This window comes from Lepidochelys olivacea (assembly GCF_965140295.1).
Source record: "Lepidochelys olivacea isolate rLepOli2 genome assembly, chromosome: 1".
Taxonomy (NCBI): domain Eukaryota; kingdom Metazoa; phylum Chordata; order Testudines; family Cheloniidae; genus Lepidochelys; species Lepidochelys olivacea.
The window spans coordinates 10,248,316-10,272,732 of NC_140411.1; the positions used below are offsets into that span (position 1 = coordinate 10,248,316).

At 49.5% G+C, this 24,417-nt stretch overlaps 1 protein-coding gene across 2 annotated transcripts in view; it reads left to right on the top strand.

Annotated features, from left to right (window-relative positions):
- Positions 1 to 24,417, top strand: part of ARAP1 (ArfGAP with RhoGAP domain, ankyrin repeat and PH domain 1) — a 228,506-nt gene that overhangs the window by 38,143 nt on the left and 165,946 nt on the right. The window contains exon 1 of one of the 2 annotated variants that reach the window (XM_084630992.1): positions 59 to 124. The exons of the other annotated variant lie outside the window; for it this stretch is intronic. The gene's annotated coding sequence lies outside the window, so the exon portion shown is untranslated. Of the gene's footprint in view, positions 1 to 58; positions 125 to 24,417 lie in introns of those variants that run through there. 2 annotated transcript variants of the gene reach the window in all.

Here is a 24,417-nt window from a genome sequence, read left to right on the forward strand (position 1 = left end):
TTGAGGAAGTTCCCCAGCAAGCAGCACACCCGTAGCTAACTCTGACAGTGGAGGAAGCTAGAGAAGGGGGAATGGAGCGCTGGGCTTCAGAATTCAGATCTCGCAGCTAAAAAAAAAAAATAAGGTACTGGATTATTTACTTGTGGTTTTGTTGTTGTTGTTGCTTCTATAAAAAGCCTGTTGGGGGTGGAAAAGGGAAAGAATTGAGTGTCTCAGCAGCATGTGTTTCTTCATCTTGGTTGCCTGGCAGAGCGTAGGGGCTGGAGTGAAGATTGCTGCCTTGTTTGTGAGAGGGAAACTTGATAAGACAGGCCGTTGACAGGGAACCTTAATAAAACAGCATGTGTGGATGGATGATTCCACTTTTATGTATTGCTCAGCGTCTTTCCGACCAACTGATCCCTGTAGATTCAGCTAATTCAGCCGCCGAGAGAAATAGCAGCAGAGGGGCAGAGAAGTAAAGAATCATGAGGCGGGCAGGAAATGTTCGTTACTGGGTAGGAGCGTAGGGGCTGGAGTGAAGATTGCTGCCTTGTTTGTGAGAGGGAAACTTGATAAGACAGGCCGTTGACAGGGAACCTTAATAAAACAGCATGTGTGGATGGATGATTCCACTTTTATGTATTGCTCAGCGTCTTTCCGACCAACTGATCCCTGTAGATTCAGCTAATTCAGCCGCCGAGAGAAATAGCAGCAGAGGGGCAGAGAAGTAAAGAATCATGAGGCGGGCAGGAAATGTTCGTTACTGGGTAGGATTCGATACACAATGGAGAGATGGAGAATGCTCCTGTAAAGGGAAACAGCATGGGGTAGTGGCTAGAGCGTGGAGCTGGAAGACAGGACACCGAGGTTCTCTTTCTGAGTGATCTTGGTGAAATAGTTCCCCGCTCCTGTGCCTCGGTCTTCCCATCAGTAAAATGGGGATAATGCTGGTGTACCCCACAGGATTGCTGTGAGGCTAAAGAGTGGGGATCATGACACTCCCCCACCATCACCAAGTGTTTTAAGATCTATGGATGGAATGGACTGAGCAGAATTAACCCTGTTTCAGGGGACTATGGTTGTTTTCTGCTTGGCCATTGCCTGATTCAGAGCTGGAAGTAGTAAGTGGGCTGTCATGCTGTGTTCTCCTTTCATTTTGGTGGTTTATCCAGGAGCTGTCTTAAGCACATTTCAGTTCCTGTTTCTTTTATCTCGTGTTTGTCGTGGGGAGTTGCTGCATCGCTTGATCAGGTTCTTACCCTTCCCTGATGCAGGCTGCCTGGCCTGTGCTCAGAGCCATAGGCTTATATGTAATGGATGCTCCTCCCCGTTTAATCTGTGGCTGGATGATTCCAGGCGGTTCTGAGGGGTCTGTGGTGACTTGAGCTAGACTGGCCGTGAAATCAATAGCACTAGAGTTGCAATCTATATGGCAGGTTGCATAGCCACCTTCCATCTCCCCTTCCCGTTCATGTCTGTCTGTCCCCTTTCTTTGCATTGCCATCTGAACACCAAACCAGCTCTGCAAATGCACCTCAGTTGTGACCTGCCACACCCCCTGCTACTCCAGTCCTCCTCCGCTCCTGCTTTGCCAATCAATGCACTGCTCTCCTGCCCTGCTGCAGTCCCAGTTCCCCCATGTGCAGCTCTGCAGATGCATCTCACCCAGCCTGCTTCTACCCACAGCGCACATGCAGGTTCCCCCGACAATAAGACTGGAAGGCCTCTCCTATTCCCATGCATTCAGCTATTTGTCATTGTAACATGCCAGTCCCCTGACACACCGCCTTGTACCTCAGGGCAGAACTACCCTTTGCATTGTTGGTAATTCTCATATCGCTCTGATTTGCATGAGCGAACTTCAGCCACGTGGGTGCTTATCAGATGCAGCGGGGTGAGGTGAAAGCAGCTGTTAAACGTGCCTGTGTCTTCCTCACCATATCCTAGAAATTTGGCTGTCAGCGCCTTGCACCTTCCTATGGGGGAGTGCTTGTTGATTAAATAATTACAGACACAGGCCTGAATTAGCAGTGATGTGTCAGGAGGGTTGTGTAAGCTACGCAGTGGTATGTGGGTATCAGTCTTTGGGTATTTGTACGCTGCAGCGAGTTGGGTAGGCAGACATGCACTAGCTCTGCTGGGGCTAGCATGCTAAAAATAGCAGCGTAGCTGGGAGTAGCCGTGGGCGGCAGCTCCGGCTCACCGCCCAAGTACAAACCCGCCTGGAGCCTCCGGGTATGTATTCGGGTGGCTAGCCCTAGGCACCACCCATGCTACCCCTGTCTTCCCTGCTCCTTTTAATGTGCCAGCTCCCAGTTGCAGGGTAAATGGACCCTTGGTAGTCCTAGGTATTTATAGGAGGTTAAGCCGGTGCCACACCTGTGTTGATGGGGTTGGCTAAAGGTGTATGTTGAGCTAATTTGAGCTCCGTCTAGAGCTTCTGAAACTTGCCTCTGAATTTGCCCCAGAGCATGGGATTAAAAGCTGTGACAATGTCGTGCAGTGTAGCTTGAAATCGCACTGTTCAAAGTCCTGTGGGAAAATACACTGCAGCAGCAGGGGTGAAACCTGCCTTCAGGAACCACTCCAGAGTCTCAGAGTAGCAGCCGTGTTAGTCTGTATTCGCAAAAAGAACAGGAGGACTTGTGGCACCTTAGAGACTAACCCATTTATTTGAGCATGAGCTTTCGTGAGCTACAGCCCACTTTGTCGGATGCATTCAGTGGAAAATACAGTGGGGAGATTTATATACACAGAGAACATGAAACAATGGGTGTTACCCATACACACTGTAAGGAGCATGAGCACTTAAGGTGAGTTACTACCAGTAGGAGAGCTGGGAGGGGGGGACCTTTTGTAGTGATAATTAAGGTGGGCCATTTCCAGCAGTTGACAAGAACGTGGGGGGGGAGGGATAAACATGGGGAAATAGTTTTACTTTGTGTAATGACCCATTCACTCCCAGTCTCTATTCGAGCCTAAGTTAATTGTATCCAGTTTGCAAATTAATTCCAATTCAGCAGTCTCTCATTGGAATCTTTTTTTAAATATTTTTATTGAAGAATTGCCACGTTTAGGTCTGTAATCGAGTGACCAGAGAGATTGAAGTGTTCTCCGACTGGTTTTTGAATGTTATAATTCTTGACATCTGATTTGTGTCCATTTATTCTTTTACGTAGAGACTGTCCAGTTTGACCAATGTACATGGCAGAGGGGCATTGCTGGCACATGAGGGCATATATCACATTGGTAGATGTGCAGGTGAACAAGCCTCTGATAGTGTGGCTGATGTGATTAGGCCCTGTGATGGTGTCCCCTGAATAGATATGTGGACACAGTTGGCAAAGGGCTTTGTTGCAAGGATAGGCTCCTGGGTTAGTGGTTCTTTGTGTGGTGTGTGGTTGCCGGTGAGTATTTGCTTCAGGTTGGGGGACTGTCTGTAGGCAAGGACTGGCCTGTCTCCCAAGATCTGTGAGGGTGATGAGTCGTCCTTCAGGATAGGGTGTAGATCCTTGATGATGCGTTGGAGAGGTTTTAGTTGGGGGCTGAAGGTGACGGCTAGTGGCATTCTGCTATTTTCTTTGTTGGGCCTGTCCTGTAGTAGGTGACTTCTGGGTAGTCCTCTGGCTCTGTTAATCTGTTTCTTCACTTCAGCAGGTGGGTATTGTAGTTGTAAGAATGCTTGATAGAGATCCTGTAGGTGTTTGTCTTTGTCTGAGGGGTTGGAGCAAATGCGGTTGTATCGCAGAGCTTGGCTGTAGACAATGGATCGTGTGGTGTGGAGGCATGTAGGTAGGAATAGCGGTCAGTAGGTTTCCGGTATAGGGTGGTGTTTATGTGACCATCGCTTATTAGCACCGTAGTGTCCAGGAAGTGAATCTCCTTGTGTGGACTGGTCCAGGCTGAGATTGATGGTGGGATGGAAATTGTTGAAATCATGGTGGAATTCCTCAAGGGCTTCTTTTCCATGGGTCCAGATGATGAAGATGTCATCAATGTAGCGCAAGTAGAGTAGGGGCATTAGGGGACGAGAGCTGAGGAAGCGTTGTTCTAAGTCAGCCATAAAAATGTTGGCATATTGTGGGGTCATGCGGGTACCCATAGCAGTGCCGCTGATTTGAAGGTAAACATTGTCCCCAAATGTGAAATAGTTATGGATGAGGACAAAGTTCAGCCACCAGGTTAGCCGTGACATTATCGGGGATAGTGTTCTTGACGGCTTGTAGTCCATCTGTGTGTGGAATGTTGGTGTAGAGGGCTTCTACATCCATAGTGGCCAAGATGGTGTTTTCAGGAAGATCACCGATGGATTGAAGTTTCCTTAGGAAGTCAGTGGTGTCTCGAAGGTAGCTTGAGTGCTGGTAGCGTAGGGCCGGAGGAGGGAGTCTACATAGCCAGACAATCCTGCTGTCAGGGTGCCAATGCCTGAGACGATGGGGCGCCCAGGATTTCCTGGTTTATGGATCTTGGGTAGCAGATAGAATATCCCAGGTCGGGGTTCCAGGGGTGTGTCTGTGCGGATTTGTTCTTGTGCTTTTTCAGGGAGTTTCTTGAGCAGATGGTGCAGTTTCTTTTGGTTGCCCTCTGATCCCACGGAGGGTTATGGCTTGCAGGAAGTGGTGCTGGAGAGCTGCCACACAGCCTCTCGTTCATATTCCAGAGTCTGGTAACAACTGTACTTGAACGGCGCTGGTCTCCTACTGGAGGTGGAGCAGAGCTGTGATCCCCGGGCCAGATTCCAAGAGGAGTGGGAGCTGGTGAAACCTGTGCTAAGGGGCATGGTACACCAACTTAGAGTGGGCCCGATTCCCCACTCCCCGGTGCAACTGCAGTGGCAGGGTGGAATCCAGCCTGCTGTCCACTAGCTCTTTCAGCTCTGCAGGGTTAACGGGAGTGAGTGCTGCGGGCAGTGGAGTTACACAGATGTAACTGGGGGCGGCAGTTAAGATGCTGTGCTGGGCCTCCAGCAGCGCGGGGATTAGGGCCGGTGCAAGGAGGTTTCACGTCCTAGGCGGAACTTCCACCTTGCGCCGCGCCGTTCCCCCCCCCCCGCGGCAACTCCCTGCCGCCCCCTCCCCTCGGACCGGGGAGCCGCGTGCAGCAGCTCCCCGCCCCAGCTCACCTCTGCTCCGCCTCCTCCCCGAGCGTCCTGCCGCTTCTGCCAATCAGCTGTTTGGCGCGCAAGCCTGGGAGGGAGAGAAGCAGAGCGGGGCGCTGCTCAGAGGAGGAGATGGAGCAGAGGTGAGCTGGGGCGGGGAGCGGTTCCCCTGTGCGCGTTACTTGCTGCAGGCGGCCCTCCTTGTGCCCCCCTGCCCCAGCTCACCTCCGCTCCACCGCCATCCCCAACCACTTGGCGCCCTAGGCGACCGCCTAGTTCGCCTAGTGGTTGCACCGGCCCTGGCGGGGAGGGCTAAAGTGGCTGTAAACCAGCTTTGAACACTCAAGATTGTGGGCTTCTCTGAGGGCCTGTACAGTCCCTGGCATAAATTAGAGCAGTCCCAGGGGTGCTCTAATTTATAGCCACCTCATATAGAGTTGCCTGTAGGCTGCTCTGTGCTCAAGAGCAGCCCGGAACCTCTGTAGGGCCATGTACTATGGAGCTTCTCTGACGTTTCCCCTCCCACCCTGACAGGCCCTGTGTGAAGGGGACATGGTAGAGCCTTTAAGGGCAGCCCCACACTGTACCTGTGCTGGGGAAATTCCCCTCTGGACCTTTGGGCCCAGTTCTGGCCCCTCTTCTCTGCCAGAGAGGTATATAGGGCACGGGGCATGGGAGTGAATCTATCCCAGAACTATGGTTGGTGATGGTGATGTGTGAACCACAAGGAACTCCGCTTGACTTTCAGATCTCGGTTGTAATTTGCATAAAATGGCAGTCAGAAAAACCCCCATCTTTATGCATGTAAACTGATCGAATCTAATCTGGACTGGTGGAGATGTGACAGCCGTGAGACCCCAGGAAGGGCCTGACTGCACAAACTTTTAGTTTGCAGCAAACTGTTAGTGCACTTTCAGCTAGTCCTCTTGGAAACGGCTAATCAAAGCACGTCAATGAACTGCTAATGTGCACCAGCAAGAGCCACATGGACAGTCAGTCCGTGGCAGGCTAGTGCAGGGTAGATTCACACCCCAGCTAGCCGCGGATTAATGGTTGTGCAGACACGCTCAAAGACATTGTGTCGCAGCAAACAGAAAGTCACACTGTTGTGGATAAACAAAGGATATGAATAATAGACAGTTCTGATCCTGCATCACTGAAGGGTCAGGGACTAAACGGTTAATAAACCTCCAAGCCTGCAAGGTGGATGATTTTGTTCTCTGTATCCAGATGAGGAAAGTGAGTCACTGAGAAGCCACGTGAAGTGTGCCTAAGGTCCCAGCGTGAGTTAGGGGCAGAGGTGGGGCCAGGGCCGGGCCTATGGTTCTACTGTGACCACGCTGGGCCTGCAGTGCCTTTTGCTGAGGGAAACGTGAAGTACTATTTCTCAGTGACCCAGATCATTCATTTAGCCAGTGCATTGTCTCCCGATCAAAAGGGAGGGTGTCTGTGTGACAGTAATTTTGACTGGTCCCTTTGGGTCACTTTCATGCCTCTCACTCTGCTGCAGACTCCCTTTCCTGTCTGTCTGAGGCTGTGAGATTTTTATGATAGTCTTTTGCCAAACACTTTAATCTGGGTTGCCTAATCTGGGGGAGGAATGCATTTTGTAAACCATGGAGGGTTTTGTGGCCACATAGTGATCTCCCTATATATGCCAAGCCCCACTCCTGTGTACTGCATAGCAGCATGTGAGAGACACTGGGACATGCTCTACTGTGTAATAGCCGTTAAAGGACAAAAACACTTTGCCCACCTAACGGTTTACAGACACTAAAGAGTTAATCTTCAGAGGATCCCCCGTCTAATCTGTGCGGTCCTGATTTTACAGGTGGGGAAACTGAGGCACTGAGCAGTTAACATTAACCTTTTCAAACCTTGGGGCAGGGCCTGCCCAGTATGGGTAATTATTCCCCTGCCCCTTGGAGTTGGCCGCTGAGCCCAGTGGTTTGGTTTGATTTTTCAATAGGTGAATTTTTTTTTTTGGTGATTTTAATTTTTATTAATTTTCATAAAGAAACCAACATTAGACTATACAAAAAGGGAAATGACCTACAGCTTGTATATGGGACCAAATACTGCAAGTCACAGGATAGCCATTAAAATTATGCAACTTGATGTCTTGTCAAAGCTGCATGCCCAGACAATGCAAAATCAGACACTTGCACAGATTTAACAACTTAGGGTGGGGATAACCATAAAAAAATAAAGATATACACACAGAGTCAAAAAAGGAAAGGAGGGGACCGGTGGAGGGGGGCAGGAAGAAGGGGTGAAATCGAGATCCGGTGGAATGGAAGTCTGGCATCATTTGAGCTGTCTCAGCATTCTTTCTCCAAACGTATGAAGAAACGGGGCCCACGTTTCTTCAGATTCATATCCGTGCTCTCTACCTCAAAGGGCGATTTTTTTTTCCTTTGCTGCTAACTCAAACCGCTCTGACTCCCTCTGCTCTGGTCTGGGCATTAGCCTACTCCTCCCTTTTTGTACAATTGTGCGCTTGGTAATCGGCGCAGCCCTCAAGCGCCAAAGCCCTTGTACTGTAGTAAAACCCAGCGTTGTAGGTATGTAAGGTAGGAAATACTTTCCCGCTGAAGCCAAGCACTATTTTCACTCGTGTCCGTCCACCACTTTCCACAGCTGTTGGAGAATCGCATAGCACGTGCATCAGGGTTCCTTTTTCTTTATTACAGCACCAGCAACCATCAGAGGACAAGGCCCCCCATCTGCACAGTCCAAAGAATCTTTGGCGGAAGCCGGCATAGCCGGGGTTGTGCGCTGCTGTTGGGGTTCGTTAAGGGCTGGGATAACTCGCTTTCACAAAGCACACCAGACTAGTAGAGTGTCCTAGGGCAGCTGGACCAAACTGATATGTTAGCAAGTGTTTTAATTGTAAGTGTTGCTGCTCCGCGGAGGGTGGCGGGTCATATTGCTGCTTTTGTGTTAGAAAAGAGACAAAGCCCTCATCCCTGACTATGGGGGGAATTGGATGCATTAGAATCGCAGAAGATTAGGGTTGGAAGGGACGTCAGGAGATCATCTCATCCAACCCCCTGCTCAAAGCAGGACTAACCCTGACCAAATCATCCCAGCCAGGGCTTTGTCAAGCCAGGCCTGAAAAACCTCTAAGGATTGAGATTCCACCACCTCCCTCGGGAACTCATTCCAGTGCTTCACCACCCTCCTAGTGAAAAAGTTTTTCCTAATATCCAACCTAAACCTCCCTCACTGCAACTTGAGACCACTGCTCCTTGTTCTGTCATCTGCCACCACTGAGAACAGCCGAGGTCCATCCTCTTTGGAACCCCCCTTCAGGTAGTTGAAGGCTGCTATCAGATCCCACCTCACTCTTCTCTTGTGCAAACTAAACAATCCTAGTTCCCTCAGTCTCTCCTCATAAGTCATGTGTCCCAGCCCGTAAATAATTTTCGTTGCTTTTCGCTGGACTCTCTCCAATTTGTCCACATCCTTTCTGTAGTGGGAGGGGGGACGGGGGGGACTTGACACTGTACTCCAGATGTGGCCTCACCAGTGTCGATTAGAGGGGAACAATCACTTCCCTCAATCTGCTATCAATGCTCCTACTAATGCTGCCCAATATGCCATTAGCCTTCTGGCAACAAGGGCACGCTGCTGACTCATATCCAGCTTCTTATCCACTGTAATCCCCAGGTCCTTAATACCCTTTCATTTCCACCCAGGTGGGCATGAGGGTGTTAGCATGCCAGGACCAATGGGTCATGGGTGTTGACCACGGCCCCACAGAAAGGCTCTAATAATGTGGCTAAATTTTCTGAAATAAGATGGAGGGATATATACCAGTAGGCTGCTTTACAATATTCATTTGTATTGTCTTAACCCTTTCCCACAGGGAGAGAAGGTGTCACCTATTTGTATCATTAGTTATTGCAGAGAGCCCAGGATCTAAATTTATCTTCACTGGTTTGTTAATGTGTCTTTGTACTTTTACACCCAGATACTTTTAATTGTATCATTTTGGCTATAGAAATTCCATTGAGGAAAAAGCCTCACTCCATGACAACCAAGAGATTTCCCATAGTTACGATTTTTCACAGTTGATTTTGTAACTAGTTATTGCTCCAAATTTTTGGATTAGTGATAGGAGGGCTGGAATAGAGGTTTCTCATTTGTATATATATAAAAGGGTATTGTCTGCATATAACATCAGTTTATACTCCATGGAACCAAGTTGTATGCCTCAAATATCTGGATGAGCTCATACAGCTATTGGCTGCGGTCTGGGAGGTTGAGTGAGAATATAACAGTTGGATCCAGGAACTAAATGTGGGTCCAAATCCAAATTTTTGTAGGGTCTAAAACACATACCTTCAGTCCACTCTGGCAAAAGCCTTTTCTGCATGTCAGGCTAATACGACTTGTGGTTTGGGGTCATCATATTTCACTGCTGTCATATCAACGAGTTGTCGAAGGTTATCAGAGCCATACTGGCCTCTGACAAACCCAACTTGATTTGGGTGTATGGCAGAACCCCAGACCTTTCCCAGTCTCGTCGTGATAACTTTTGCCAATGTTTTGATGTCACTATTAATAAGTGAAACTGGCCTCTAACTGGAACATAATGTGGCATCTCTTCCTGGTTGAGGAATAACTGAGGTTAGGGCTTCCCTCAGCATAGGGGGAAAAGGTGCCTTCTAGAAGTGACTCATTAATCAGTTTAAGCATTTTGTCAGATAAGAGGTCAAGGAGGCGCCAAAAGAATTTAGCAGGGAAACCATCTGGCCTAGGGGCTGTCCCCACTTTCATATTCATAGTCACCTCAATTAACTCATCCTCCATGGCATGCGTCAAGGTTTCCATAATGGGCTACAGAAATTTGCAGTCATGTAGTATTTCGGAAGAATTGATCCAAAGCATCTGCGGAGGGGTTTGTGTCCAATTTGTACAGATCTTTATGGAAATTAAAGGACTTGATTGTTATCTTTAGGTGAAGTACATAAGTTACCACCATGGTCACGGATGGCCATGATTCTACGTGGAGAGGTCTCTTGTACATGAGCAGTATGCCCGGTGGTGGAGCCAGGGCCGGATTAACCTTCTGTGGGCCCAGTGCCAAACATATTTGTGAGCCCCCATGGGGCCAATGGAGCATGGTGCAGGGGGGGTCAGTCCCTGGAGCGAGGGGGCAGGCACGGGTATGGCGTGGCCCCGCTCTGCCCAGCCCAGTGCAAGGGCACTATTTACAAACCGGCAGTTGCCAGATGCACAGTGGCCTGCCCGGCCCTGTGCTGCCAGCCTGCCCCTTCCCCTCGCGGCGCGGACCGTGCCGCACCACACATCCCCTCCCAACACCAGAACACCCCCCCGCCCTCCGATTCCCTATGGCCAGACCCCCCTCGGACCCGCTATGCCCAGCGCCGCCCTCCAGACCCTGCTACAAAGGCACAGTGCCCTGCACACCATCACCCCATCCAGTGCCCCCCTGTCCACAGCCCCACCACAACTGCCCAGCACCCCACACAGAACCCCCCACTCCTTAGTGCCCCAACACACAGATTTTCCCCAGCCTCTCACAGCCCAGCAGCCCCCTAGATACCCCAGAGACCCACTCCCCCAGGCCCTGCCTCCTGGCTGCACTCATCGGCCCTGCTGGGAGGCGACTGTGTCTGCCGGGCTGAGCTGCCAGTGCAGCCAGGGCTGGTCCCGGGGTGGGGAATCACTCCAGGAGTGGCAGGATCAGCCAGGCCAGGGCCTGCCCCAGCCAGCCTCCCTCAGGACCCACTTGCCTGGAGGGGCCCAGCCAAGCCCCCCACACTGCCCCCCATCAACTGGCTGAGACTGGCCAGGCTTCTGCACCCGTCCCAGGCTGCTCAGCACCAGGGAGACAGGTGAGGCTGCACAGGGGTGGGAAGCCGAGACTGCCCAGAGCCGGAGGTGCACTGGGGTCTGGCCAGGGAGCAGAGAGAAACGTAGAAGATTAGGGTTTGAAGAGACCTCAGGAGGTCATCTAGTCCAACCCCCTTCTTAAAGCAGGACCAGACCCAACTAGATCATCCCAGCCAGGGCTTTGTCAAGCCAGGCCTTAAAAACCTCTATGGATGGAGATTCCACCACCTCCCTAGGGAACCCATTCCAGTGCGTCACAACCCTCCTGGTGAAATAGTGTTTCCTAATATCCAGACTAGACCTCACCCACTGCAACTTGAGACCATCGCTCCTTGTTCTGTCATCTGCCACCACTGAGAACAGCTGAGCTCCATCCTCTCTGGAACCCCGCTTCAGTTAGTTGAAGGCTGCTATCAAATCCCCCCTCACTCTTCTCTTCTGCAGACTAAATAAGCCCAGTTCCCTCAGCCTCTCCTCGTAAGTCATGTGCCTCAGCCCCTGATAATTTTCATTGCCCTCCACTGGACTCTCTCCAATTTGTCCACATCCCGTCTGTAGTGGGGGGACCAAAATGGACATAATACTCCAGATGTGGCTTCACCAGTGCTGAATAGAGGGGAATAATCACTTCCCTCCATCTGCTGGCAATGCTCCTACTAATGTAGCCCAATATGCCTTTGGCCTTGGCCACAAGGGCACACTGCTGACTCATATCCAGCTTCTTGTCCACTGTAATCCCCAGGTCCTTTTCTGCAGAACCACTGCTTCGCCAGTCAGGCCCCAGCCTGCTGCAGTGCATGGGATTCTTCCTTCCTAAGTGCAGGACTCTGCACTCGTCCTTGATGAGCCTCATCAGATTTCTTTTGGCCCAATCCTCCAATTTGTCTAGGTCCCTCTGTATCCTATCCCTGCCCTCCAGCGTATCTATCTCTCCCCACAACTTAGTGTCATCTGTGAACTTGCGAGGGTGCAGTCCACACCACCCTCCAGATCATTAATGAAGATGTTGAACAAAACTGGCCCCAGGACCTAAGTTCCCTGTAAGCTGCATGGCAATGCAGCAGCCTATTTAGCACCGTGCAGGTGCTCAGGGAACCTGCCCGGGGACCTGCTGTGGCTGGGGCCTGGCCAGTGGAGGGGCGCCCCTCCCCCAGCCCCAACCTAGCCAGGCCCCCAACCTTCTGTGGGCAGGGCGCCCCCCCCCCCCCGGTCGCAACCTGCCATGGCCAGGGCACCTGGCCCTGCTGGGGCTGCCCGGCCCCAACCATGGCCCGGAACCAGGAGTGGCCCGGACCCAGGTGCAGCCTGGCCCGGACCTAGGTGCGGCTCGGGGCGGCGCAGACCCAGGAGTGGCCTGGCCCAGTCCCGAGCACAGACAGAGCGGCCCGTCCCAGCCCAGCCCAGTGCAGCCCCAGGTGCAGCCGGAGGGGCCTGGCCCGGCCCCAGGTGCAGCTGGAGCAGTGTGGACCGGCCTGGCGCCAGATGCGGCCAGTGGCGGGGGCCAGCCCCAGTCCCAGCCTGGACGGTGCGGCCCAGACCCAGGCACAGCTGGGGCGCCCCTTCCCTGGCCCGAACCCAGCCCCGGCCCGGATCTGCTGGGGCCAGGGAAGGGGCGTCTATCCTGCAGCCCCAACCCTGGAGCTGCTGCAGCAGGGAGAGGCGTCTCTCCCTCACAGCCCAGGTGTTGCTGCAGGGAGAGGGCTGCAGTGCATCCTCTCTCCCCGCTGTAGCTCCGGAGTCCCTCCCACACCCCAAACCCCTCATCCCCAGCCCCACCCCAGAGCCTGCACCCCCAGCCAGAGCCCTCATACCCCTGCACCCCAACTCTCGCATATCCCCTTCATATTGGTGCACATAACAAAATTAATTTTGCACATGGGTGGGAAAAATTAGCGGGAACACTGCCCAGGACCGACCCCTGGGGCACTCCGCTTGATAGCAGCTGCCAACTAGACATCGAGCTGTTGATCGGTACTGTCAAAGTTTGACTCAGACTCACAATTTATCAGACCACTCTGTTTTATTAGCAAAGCTGCTCTGCTAATACATTTAGAAGTGAGCCCCCCGAGTGGGGCTGGTGTCTCTTAATTTATACAGTTTTTTGGAGAACAAGTTACAGAGAAGTTACAGACAAAAGAAGAAAAAGATTTTAGTCACCGCCCTTCGAGATCCCTGAGACCAGTCACGTATCTTCAATTACCTGCCACCCTTAACAATCCCTTAACAACCTTTAACAGCTTCCAGTTAACTTAACTAATTGCCCTTCACACCTTCCATTCTGATGCCTGCTTCTTAGACGTGCTGGTTCTATCTTAATTGCTTCTCCATTCAAAAGCTAACTGTCCCTACGTGTGCTCCCTCAGATACTTTGTAACATGTTTTGGCATGCCCTCTCATATACAATGTATCGAGCATGTCCCCTTATACAATGTTATACTTCCACAGTACCCCTTAAGCCCGATGATCTAGCCAGCTTTCTATCCACCTTATAGTCCATTCATCCAATCCGTACTTCTTTAACTTGCTGGCAAGAAGCCGGCGCATGGGGCTAGGGGGTGGAGAGGAGCCCTCGGCTGGCTGGTGGGCAGGCCAAGAGGAGCAAGTGGTGGGTGGGTGGGGTGGGGCTGGTGGGGTGTCAGGGAACAGTGCAAGCAGAGCAGGCCGGGGCCCCTTCTGAGCATGGGCCCGGTCCCTGGAGCTTCTGGCACCATTGTAAACCCAGCACTGGGTGGTGCTAGCCCATGAGGGACCCTAGGCAGGAATATTTGGGGGTCCCAGCACACAACACATACCAATAATTAATAGAGGTTTCCTTGAGCTGCTCAGGAACCTAAGCAATTGCTTAGTCTGCTTAGGTCTAGCCCCGGCTCTGAGTATGCCAGCAGCTTGCCGGCTTTTTCCGAGAAGTCCCGCCTGAGTGGGGTAAATTCAGCTCTAAAGGGAAGAATTAAATCTCTGTCTACAGGGCTGATTCTCACCTGGATCTGTTGCTGTTTGAAGAGTAACAGGGGCATGATCAGAGATAGCCATTGCATTAATTGAGGAGTGAGTTGCAGAATTAACCAAGCCCCCGGACAGCAAAAAGAAATCTACTTGGGAATAGGACCTATGTACCAGAGAAAAGTAGGAATAGTCCCTACCCATTGGATGTATAAGATGTCAGATATCACATAATCCCAGATCTTTAAAGTGCGACTCCAGAGCCATTCCAGTTTGGTTGGTTTACGGTCCTGAGCTAAATTTGTCCACAAAAGGATCAAGCACCTCACGTAAATCCCCAGCAGTCACAGGAGAGAGATAACTTAGTAAAAAAACCTACGAAAGCTTTCACTGTCTCCTACAAAAGAACCACGACTGCCTTTGCTTGCCTTTTTTCTTTTCACCGGCGCATTGAGGCTCTTTACATTCCAGGAGATAAAACGAAGATTCGGGGCCAGCTGGCTGTGTTAAGAATGATTTTTATGTCTGTAGCCTCCCAAACGAAGGCGATGGAATGTTTGGCTCCTTTGCTCTGTTGCCGTGGTTCCCAAACTTTTTTCTTCCAAGGACCCCTTTGGCATTTGACTGAATTTCCTGGACCCCTTCCGTTTTTTTTATACCGAAGTTTCATGTTGTTGTTGTTCTATTTGGGGGTTGGACTAGATGACGGGGGTTGGACTAGATGACCTTCTGGGGTCCCTTCCAACCCTGATATTCTATGATTCTATTAGTTAGGTTAGCTTATTATTGAAAAGTATTTTTGTATTAAAGTAAGTCTCACAAAGGAACCAAAAGTTAGCCGCCTGCAATTGTTACAAGTTATCACGTCACCCATAGTTTCACACTAAAAGGGAGAGTCCTGAATGGGTAAGTACTCATCCGATGAAGTGAGCTGTAGCTCATGAAAGCTCACGCTCAAATAAATGGGTTCATCTCTAAGGTGCCACAAGGCCTCCTTTTCTTTTTGCGAATACAGACTAACACGGCTGCTGCTCTGAAACCTGGTACTACCAGAACACCCCTAAAATGGCGTCCTCCAGCCGGCAAAAGTGCTGGAATGTTGCCTTCTGGTCCCACTCGTCTGGGGTAGTCCCCTGCATAACTCACGGCAGACCCCACTTTGGGAACCCTGCTCTGTTACATCCCATCCCTATTCCTTGCGCAGAAACCCACGAGCAGGCGGAGTCTATGGCTGAAATGTCTCAGACACTTCTTCCACAGATTTTGGATTGCTTTGCCAGATGCTTGCCACTTGCCTGGCTTCCTGGGAATGGGGAGGAAAAGGCTCCGGAGAGGGGAAGGAAGAGCGCAAAAAGACAAATTAAAACAAAACCTAAAATCACAGACCATACATACAGTAGAACAGGGCCATCCTTAAGATTTATGGGGTCCTATACAGTATTATTAAACTGGTGCCCCTATGCCGGATGGCAGCTCGGGCTCACATGTGAATTTTAGATTAGGGTGGTCTTTTGAAGAATTTATTTAAAAAATTATATGTCTGAAGATCCAAGCATTTAAGGCTAAAGATGAATACTCAGAGTGTGCATCTAAAAATCTATGCAAGGATTTTTTAGATATCCGATTTTATAATCTTCAGCAACACACTAGTTTAAAATTTGATTTAAAAATATTTCATTAAAGTCCTGTAGACTAACGTGTTCTGAGTAAATATTACAGTAATGCACAACTGTTTTTGTCAGTAAATTCAGAAACTGACAGTATATACCTAGGGGTTGGCAAATGCTTGGTAAATGGCTCATTACCCCTTGACAGGTTTCAGAGTAACAGCCGTGTTAGCCTGTATTTGCAAAAAGAAAAGGAGTACTTGTGGCACCTTAGAGACTAACCAATTTATTTGAGCATGAGCTTTCGTGAGCTACAGCTCACTTCATCGGATGCATGCCGTGGAAACTGTAGCAGACTTTATATATACACAGAGAATATGAAAAAATACCTCCTCCCACCCCACTGTCCAGCTGGTAATAGCTTATCTAAAGTGATCATCAGGTGGGCCATTTCCAGCACAAATCCAGGTTTTCTCACCCTCCACCCCCCCACACAAATTCACTCTCCTGCTGGTGATAGCCCATCCAAAGTGACAACTCTTTACACAATGTGCATGATAATAAAGTTGGGCCATTTCCTGCACAAATCCAGGTTCTCTCACCACCTCACCCCCCTCCCAAAAACCACACACACAAACTCACTATCCTGCTGGTAATAGCTCATCCAAAGTGACCATTCTCCCTAAGGCACTGCATTTAGCCGTATGGAGTGGAAATCTATCAACTGCATGAAAAAACTTGTACAGATACAGACAGACATCATCTTCCTTTCCAAATGCAAACAGATGGACATCGTACCAAAAGGACTGAAGGTAAAAAATCCATTACAATCTACATACCACACAGACGATGCTGACAGCTTGTGCCACACGCTCTCAAAGAAACTGCGGAACCACCTGATCAACATCCTCTACAGCAAACAGGGAAAGATAAAGAATGAGCTGTCAAAAATGGATACTCTCATAAAAAAACAACCTTCCACACAAACTTCCTCGTGGCTGGATTTTACTAAAACTAGACAAGCCATTTACAACGCACACTTTGCTTCTCTACAAAAGAAAAAGGACACTAAACTTTCTAAACTACTACATGCTACTAGGGGCCACAGCAATGGTTCCCTCAACCCACCTAGCAATATTGTTAACCTATCCAACTATACTCTCAGCCCAGCAGAAGCAGCTGTTCTATCTCGGGGCCTTTCCTTCTGCCCCTCCACCCCCACGAACATGATACAGTTCTGTGGTGACCTAGAATCCTATTTTCGACGTCTCCGACTCAAGGAATATTTCCAAAATACCTCTGAACAACATACTAATCCACAGAGACCTCCCTACCAACACTACAGAAAGAGGGATTCTAGGTGGACTCCTCCTGAAGGTCGAAACAGCAGACTGGATTTCTACATAGAGTGCTTTCGCCGACGTGCACGGGCTGAAATTGTGGAAAAGCAGCATCACTTGCCCCATAACCTCAGCCGTGCAGAACACAATGCCATCCACAGCCTCAGAAACAACTCTGACATCATAATCAAAAAGGCTGACAAAGGAGGTGCTGTTGTCATCATGAATAGGTCGGAATATGAACAAGAGGCTGCTCGGCAGCTCTCCAACACGAGTTTCTACAAGCCATTACCCTATGATCCCACTGAGAGTTACCAAAAGCAACTACAGCATTTGCTCAAGAAACTTCCTGAAAAAGCACAAGATCAAATCCGCACAGACACACCCCTGGAACCCCGACCTGGGATATTCTATCTACTACCCAAGATCCATAAACCTGGAAATCCTGGGCGCCCCATCATCTCAGGCATTGGCACCCTGACAGCAGGATTGTCTGGCTATGTAGACTCCCTCCTCAGGCCCTACGCTACCAGCACTCCCAGCTACCTTCGAGACACCACTGACTTCCTAAGGAAACTTCAATCCATCGGTGATCTTCCTGATAACACCATCCTGGCCACTATGGATGTAGAAGCCCTCTACACCAACATTCCACACAAAGATGGACTACAAGCCGTCAGGAACACTATCCCCGATAATGTCACGGCTAACCTGGTGGCTGAACTTTGTGACTTTGTCCTTACCCATAACTATTTCACATTTGGGGACAATGTATACCTTCAGATCAGCGGCACTGCTATGGGTACCCGCATGGCCCCACAGTATGCCAACATTTTTATGGCTGATTTAGAACAACGCTTCCTCAGCTCTCGTCCCCTAAAGCCCCTACTCTACTTGCGCTATATTGATGACATCTTCATCATCTGGACCCATGGAAAAGAAGCCCTTGAGGAATTCCACCATGATTTCAACAATTTCCATCCCACCACCAACCTCAGCCTGGTCCAGTCCACACAAGAGATCCACTTCCTGGACACTACAGTGCTAATAAACAATGGTCACATAAACACCACCCTATACCGGAAACCTACTGACCGCTATTCCTACCTGCATGCCTCCAGCTTTCATCCTGACCACACCACACGATCCATCGTCTACAGCCAAGCTCTGTGATACAACCGCATTTGCTCCAACCCCTCAGACAGAGACAAACACCTACAAGATCTCTGTCAAGCTTTCTTACAACTACAATACCCACCTGCTGAAGTAAAGAAACAGATTGATAGAGCCAGAAGAGTTCCCAGAAGTTACCTACTACAGGACAGGCCTAACAAAGAAAATAACAGAACGCCACTAGCTGTCACCTTCAGCCCCCAACTAAAACCCCTCCAACGCATTATTAAGGATCTACAACCTATCCTAAAGGATGACCCAACACTCTCACAAATCTTGGGAGACAGGCCAGTCCTTGCCTACAGACAGCCCCGCAACCTGAAGCAAATACTCACCAACAACCACATACCACACAACAGAACCACTAACCCAGGAACTTATCCTTGCAACAAAGCCCGTTGCCAATTGTGCCCACATATCTATTCAGGGGACACCATCACAGGGCCTAATCACATCTGCCACACTATCAGAGGCTCGTTCACCTGCACATCCACCAATGTGATATATGCCATCATGTGCCAGCAATGCCCCTCTGCCATGTACATTGGTCAAACTGGACAGTCTCTACGTAAAAGAATAAATGGACACAAATCAGATGTCAAGAATTATGACATTCATAAACCAGTCGGAGAACACTTCAATCTCTCTGGTCACGCATTCACAGACATGAAGGTCGCTATCTTAAAACAAAAAAACTTCAAATCCAGACTCCAGCGAGAAACTGCTGAATTGGAATTCATTTGCAAATTGGATACTATTAATTTAGGCTTAAATAGAGACTGGGAGTGGCTAAGTCATTATGCATGGTAGCCTATTTCCTCTTGTTTTTTCCTAACCCCCCCCCCAGATGTTCTGGTTTAACTTGGATTTAAACTTGGAGAATGGTCACTTTTGTTGAGCTATTACCAGCAGGATAGTGAGTTTGTGTGTGTGGTTTTTGGGAGGGGGGTGAGGGGGTGAGAGAACCTGGATTTGTGCAGGAAATGGCCCAACTTTATTATCATGCACATTGTGTAAAGAGTTGTCACTTTGGATGGGCTATCACCAGCAGGAGAGTGAATTTGTGTGTGGGGGGGTGGAGGGTGAGAAAACCTGGATTTGTGCTGGAAATGGCCCACCTGATGATCACTTTAGATAAGCTATTACCAGCTGGACAATGGGGTGGGAGGAGGTATTTTTTCATATTCTCTGTGTATATATAAAGTCTGCTGCAGTTTCCAGGGCATGCATCTGATGAAGTGAGCTGTAGCTCACGAAAGCTCATGCTCAAATAAATTGGTTAGTCTCTAAGGTGCCACAAGTACTCCTTTTCTTTTTGCATTCTCCCTACAATGTGCATAATTAAGGTGGGCCCCAGAAGATCATCTAGTCCAACCCCCTGCTCAAAGCAGGACCAATTCCCAGTTAAATCATCCCAGCCAGGGCTTTGTCAAGCCTGACCTTAAAAATCTCTAAGGAAGGAGATTCTACCACCTCCCTAGGTAACGCATTCCAGTGTTTCACCACCCTCTTAGTGAAAAAGTTTTTCCTAATATCCAATCTAAACCTCCCCCACTGCAACTTCAGACCATTACTCCTCGTTCTGTCATCTGCTACCATTGAGAACAGCCTAGAGCCATCCTCTTTGGAACCCCCTTTCAGGTAGTTGAAAGCAGCTATCAAATCCCCCCTCATTCTTCTCTTCTGCAGGCTAAACAATCCCAGCTCCCTCAGCCTCTCCTCATAACTCATGTGTTCCAGTCCCCTAATCATTTTTGTTGCCCTTCGCTGGACTCTCTCCAATTTATCCACATCCTTCTTGAAGTGTGGGGCCCAAAACTGGACACAGTACTCCAGATGAGGCCTCACCAATGTCGAATAGAGGGGAATGATCACGTCCCTCGATCTGCTCGCTATGCCCCTACTTATACATCCCAAAATGCCATTGGCCTTCTTGGCAACAAGGGCACACTGCTGACTCATATCCAGCTTCTCGTCCACTGTCACCCCTAGGTCCTTTTCCGCAGAACTGCTGCCTAGCCATTCGGTCCCTAGTCTGTAGCTGTGCATTGGGTTCTTCCGTCCTAAGTGCAGGACCCTGCACTTATCCTTATTGAACCTCATCCGATTTCTTTTGGCCCAATCCTCCAATTTGTCTAGGTCTTTCTGTATCCTATCCCTCCCCTCCAGCGTATCTACCACTCCTCCCAGTTTAGTATCATCCGCAAATTTGCTGAGAGTGCAAGCCACACCATCCTCCAGATCATTTATGAAGATATTGAACATAACCGGCCCCAGGACCGACCCTTGGGGTACTCCACTTGATACCGGCTGCCAACTAGATATGGAGCCATTGATCACTACCCGTTGAGCCCGACAATCTAGCCAGCTTTCTACCCACCTTGTAGTGCATTCATCCAGCCCATACTTCCTTAACTTGCTGACAAGAATACTGTGGGAGATCGTGTCAAAAGCTTTGCTAAAGTCAAGAAACAATACATCCACTGCTTTCCCTTTATCCACAGAACCAGTAATCTCATCATAAAAGGCGATTAGATTAGTCAGGCATGACCTTCCCTTGGTGAATCCATGCTGGCTGTTCCTGATCACTTTCCTCTCATGCAAGTGCTTCAGGATTGATTCTTTGAGGATTGATGATGAAGATGTCATCAATATAGCGCAAGTAGAGTAGGGGCTTTAGGGGATGAGAGCTGAGGAAGCGTTGTTCTAAATCAGCCATAAAAATGTTGGCATACTGTGGGGCCATGTGGGTACCCATAGCAGTGCCGCTGATCTGAAGGTATACATTGTCCCCAAATGTGAAATAGTTATGGGTAAGGACAAAGTCACAAAGTTCAGCCACCAGGTTAGCCGTGACATTATCGGGGATAGTGTTCTTGACGGCTTGTAGTCCATCTTTGTGTGGAATGTTGGTATAGAGGGCTTCTACATCCATAGTGGCCAGGATGGTGTTATCAGGAAGATCACCGATGGATTGAAGTTTCCTTAGGAAGTCAGTGGTGTCTCGAAGGTAGCTGGGAGTGCTGGTAGCGTAGGGCCTGAGGAGGGAGTCTACATAGCCAGACAATCCTGCTGTCAGGGTGCCAATGCCTGAGATGATGGGGCGCCCAGGATTTCCAGGTTTATGGATCTTGGGTAGTAGATAGAATATCCCAGGTCGGGGTTCCAGGGGTGTGTCTGTGCGGATTTGATCTTGTGCTTTTTCAGGAAGTTTCTTGAGCAAATGCTGTAGTTGCTTTTGGTAACTCTCAGTGGGATCATAGGGTAATGGCTTGTAGAAACTCGTGTTGGAGAGCTGCCGAGCAGCCTCTTGTTCATATTCCGACCTATTCATGATGACAACAGCACCTCCTTTGTCAGCCTTTTTGATTATGATGTCAGAGTTGTTTCTGAGACTGTGGATGGCATTGTGTTCTGCACGGCTGAGGTTATGGGGCAAGTGATGCTGCTTTTCCACAATTTCAGCCCGTGCACGTCGGCGGAAGCACTCTATGTAGAAGTCCAGTCTGCTGTTTCGACCCCTTGAATGGCTCTTTAACAGTTTCAGTGTTGTGCTAATAGGTCTAGCAGGCTGGAAGTCTTTTTCACTTTTACAAAAAGAAAAGGAGTACTTGTGGCACCTTAGAGACTAAGCTACTCTGAAACCTGTCATTATGCAAGGCACTGCATTTAGCCGTATGGAGTGGAAATCCATCAACTGCATGAAAAAACTTGGACAGAATAGTCTCTAAGGTGCCACAAGTACTCCTTTTCTTTTTGTGAATACAGACTAACACGGCTGTTACTCTGAAACCATTTTTCACTTTTAAGTACTAGGTCCCCTCCGGAAGACTCACCAGGCTGCATCAGCCAGCTGTGGTGGGAGCCTGCAGGAAGGGTCAGAACAGGGATAGGAAGAGTCAGGTGGGTGGAGACTAAGACTCAGGGGTGCCCCAAATTTTCAGGTGCCCTATGGATGGCCCTGCAGTAGAACCTCAGAGTTACAAACACCAGAATTATGAGCCGACCGGTCAACCGCACACCTCATTTGGAACTGGAAATGAGTTTGGGGGTTGGACTAGATGACCTTCTGGGGTCCCTTCCAACCCTGATATTCTATGAATCAGGCAGCAGCAGAGACCAGAAAAAGAAAAAAAAAAAAAGAATAGAAGCAGCAAATACAGTACAGTACTGTGTTAAATGAAATATACTAAAAAAATTAAGGGAAAGTTAAAGAAAAAGATTTGACAAGGGAAGGAAACTGTTTGTGTTTATGCTCAAATAAATGTGTTAGTCTCTAAGGTGCCACAAGTCCTCCTGTTCTTTTTGCAGATACAGACTAACACGGCTGCTCCTCTGAAGCCTGTTTCTGTGTTTGTTTCATTTAAATTGAGATGGCTAAAAGCAGCATTTTTCTTCTGCATAGTAAAGTTTCAAGGCTGCATGAAGTCCATGCTCAGTTATAAACTTTGGGAAGAACAACCAGAACGTTTTGTTCAGAGTTATGAACAGCCTCCGTTCCCGAGGGGTTCGTAACTCCGAGGTTCTACTGTATAGCAACCAAACTTAGTACCAAGCATAGTAGATTACCACGAAATGGCAACAATTATCAAACACTTAACAGCAGAAACCAAAGGAAACCAACATTCTGAAGGGGCCAGGCCGGGCGAGCAGCTCTGCCAATATCCATTAGTTAAATTATTATTAACAGGCATCCTATGGTTCCCATACAGCGAAGTAGTAACGATATTATAAGGAGATGGAAAGGGAGCACACGCTCTGCAAACGTACGGTCTCCTAACCGGGTATGTCAAGGATCTTCCCGCGTATTACTCTCTAATTTGCAATCTTTTCAGTGTGCCAAACCAGCCGGAGTTGTGGTAATGCAGCTTGGTGCGGTGAGCGAGCCCTTGTATGTGTTGGGGTTTACTTTCCCAGGGCCACTTGTCTCCCTTCCCCGTTTCAATTTACAATCGAACACTGTTTCCCTTCCCCATATTAAACAAACATTTAGCGCAGTGGGGGAGAAATTTCACTGCTGCCACAAATGGTAAATGACTGCACCAAAGAAGACCCCCAACCAATCCAATTGAACAATTGCCTCTTCCTCATTGACTTCAGACTTCATGTCCTCGGGGTTTGAGCTCATAGAAGGTGTTCGGGTGAGGGAAGAGGCTGAAGAAGCTGAGGGGAGATTCAGAGCGATGGGGGGATGGCACAGCAAGGGGAAAGAGATTGGGGAGGGCAGGTGTGGGGGAAGAGGAAGGCAGGGGATGTGGGGAAAGGGGCCAGCAGGGGCAGGCTGAGAGGAAGGAAGTAGGAGGTGTCAGGGAGGGCAGAAATCGCTGTCCAACTAACTCAGCAACCCACACTGGGCTTCTCCTCTGCTCTGTTGCTCAGCTCCTGTGCAGCTTGCAGGGAGCAGAGCCGCTTCTGAGACATGGGGTGTCAAGCTGCCAGGCTTTGAGGCTCCTCTGCACCTGGGCGGAGAGCCCTCGGACCTATCTTCCACCGATGAGCTTCTTTCTGTTTGAGTCACCCGTCCTTTCTGTGCTGGCAGAGAGGCGGCGACAGTCAGCTGCATTGTAGGCTCGATATCTCCTGTATTGGCAGCCACCCTCTCCAGCAGGGCCATCCTAGACTCAGGGCCATCAGCTGCAGCCATCTTGTTCGGGAGGGGCAGGGGGCATGGCTCTGCTCTCTCTGTTTTTTCAGCTACTTGTAGAGCTCCCAGTGGACAAATCTTTGCCTGCTGACGTTCTGGAGATTTTGGGGCTACCGATTCCTTTACTGGGGGCTGGGCAGGGGCCCTGGACTCTGGAGGGAAATGGAGATTAGCAGATGGCTCTGGAGCTCCAGGGATTGGCTCCTCCATGCCACACAGCTCACAGCCCAGTGGGGGCTTTTACACAGGCTAATAAAAACTGCAAGTCCACTCTGCCCCCAGGGAGTGGTTAAGGAAATGCTCGGTCCTCCTTGGGTGTTGGAACAACCCCAGTTTGATTTTTCGCTGCAGTTCCAACCCTCTCTTGATGCAGATTTTCTTTTTGGAATTTTCTTTGGTTTCTTCTTTTGGGCCAAATTGTTAACATTTGAAGAGCGAAAACAGCTGGGCTCTGAGGAATGATTTCCCCCTCTGCTGCCTACAGCTGTTCTTTGGCTGATTGTAAAATTACTGTCAGCGTGCAGTAACTGGCAAAGAAGCCAAGGACAGACTAGGAGAAGCGCCAATAAAAACCCTGTGGCCCAAAATGAAGGGATCTGTCCAGTGCTTAATTTGTAATGAAAGTGGTGCCGGGGCTCAAGCTGTGTTTTTACTTCCATAATTGACACGGGGAGCCCGGAGGTGCTGGGACTAGGAACTGCCAGGCCCAGAGGTGCCGGGGCTCTGAACTGCCAGGCTCAGAGGTTCTGGAGCCCTGAACTGCCAGCC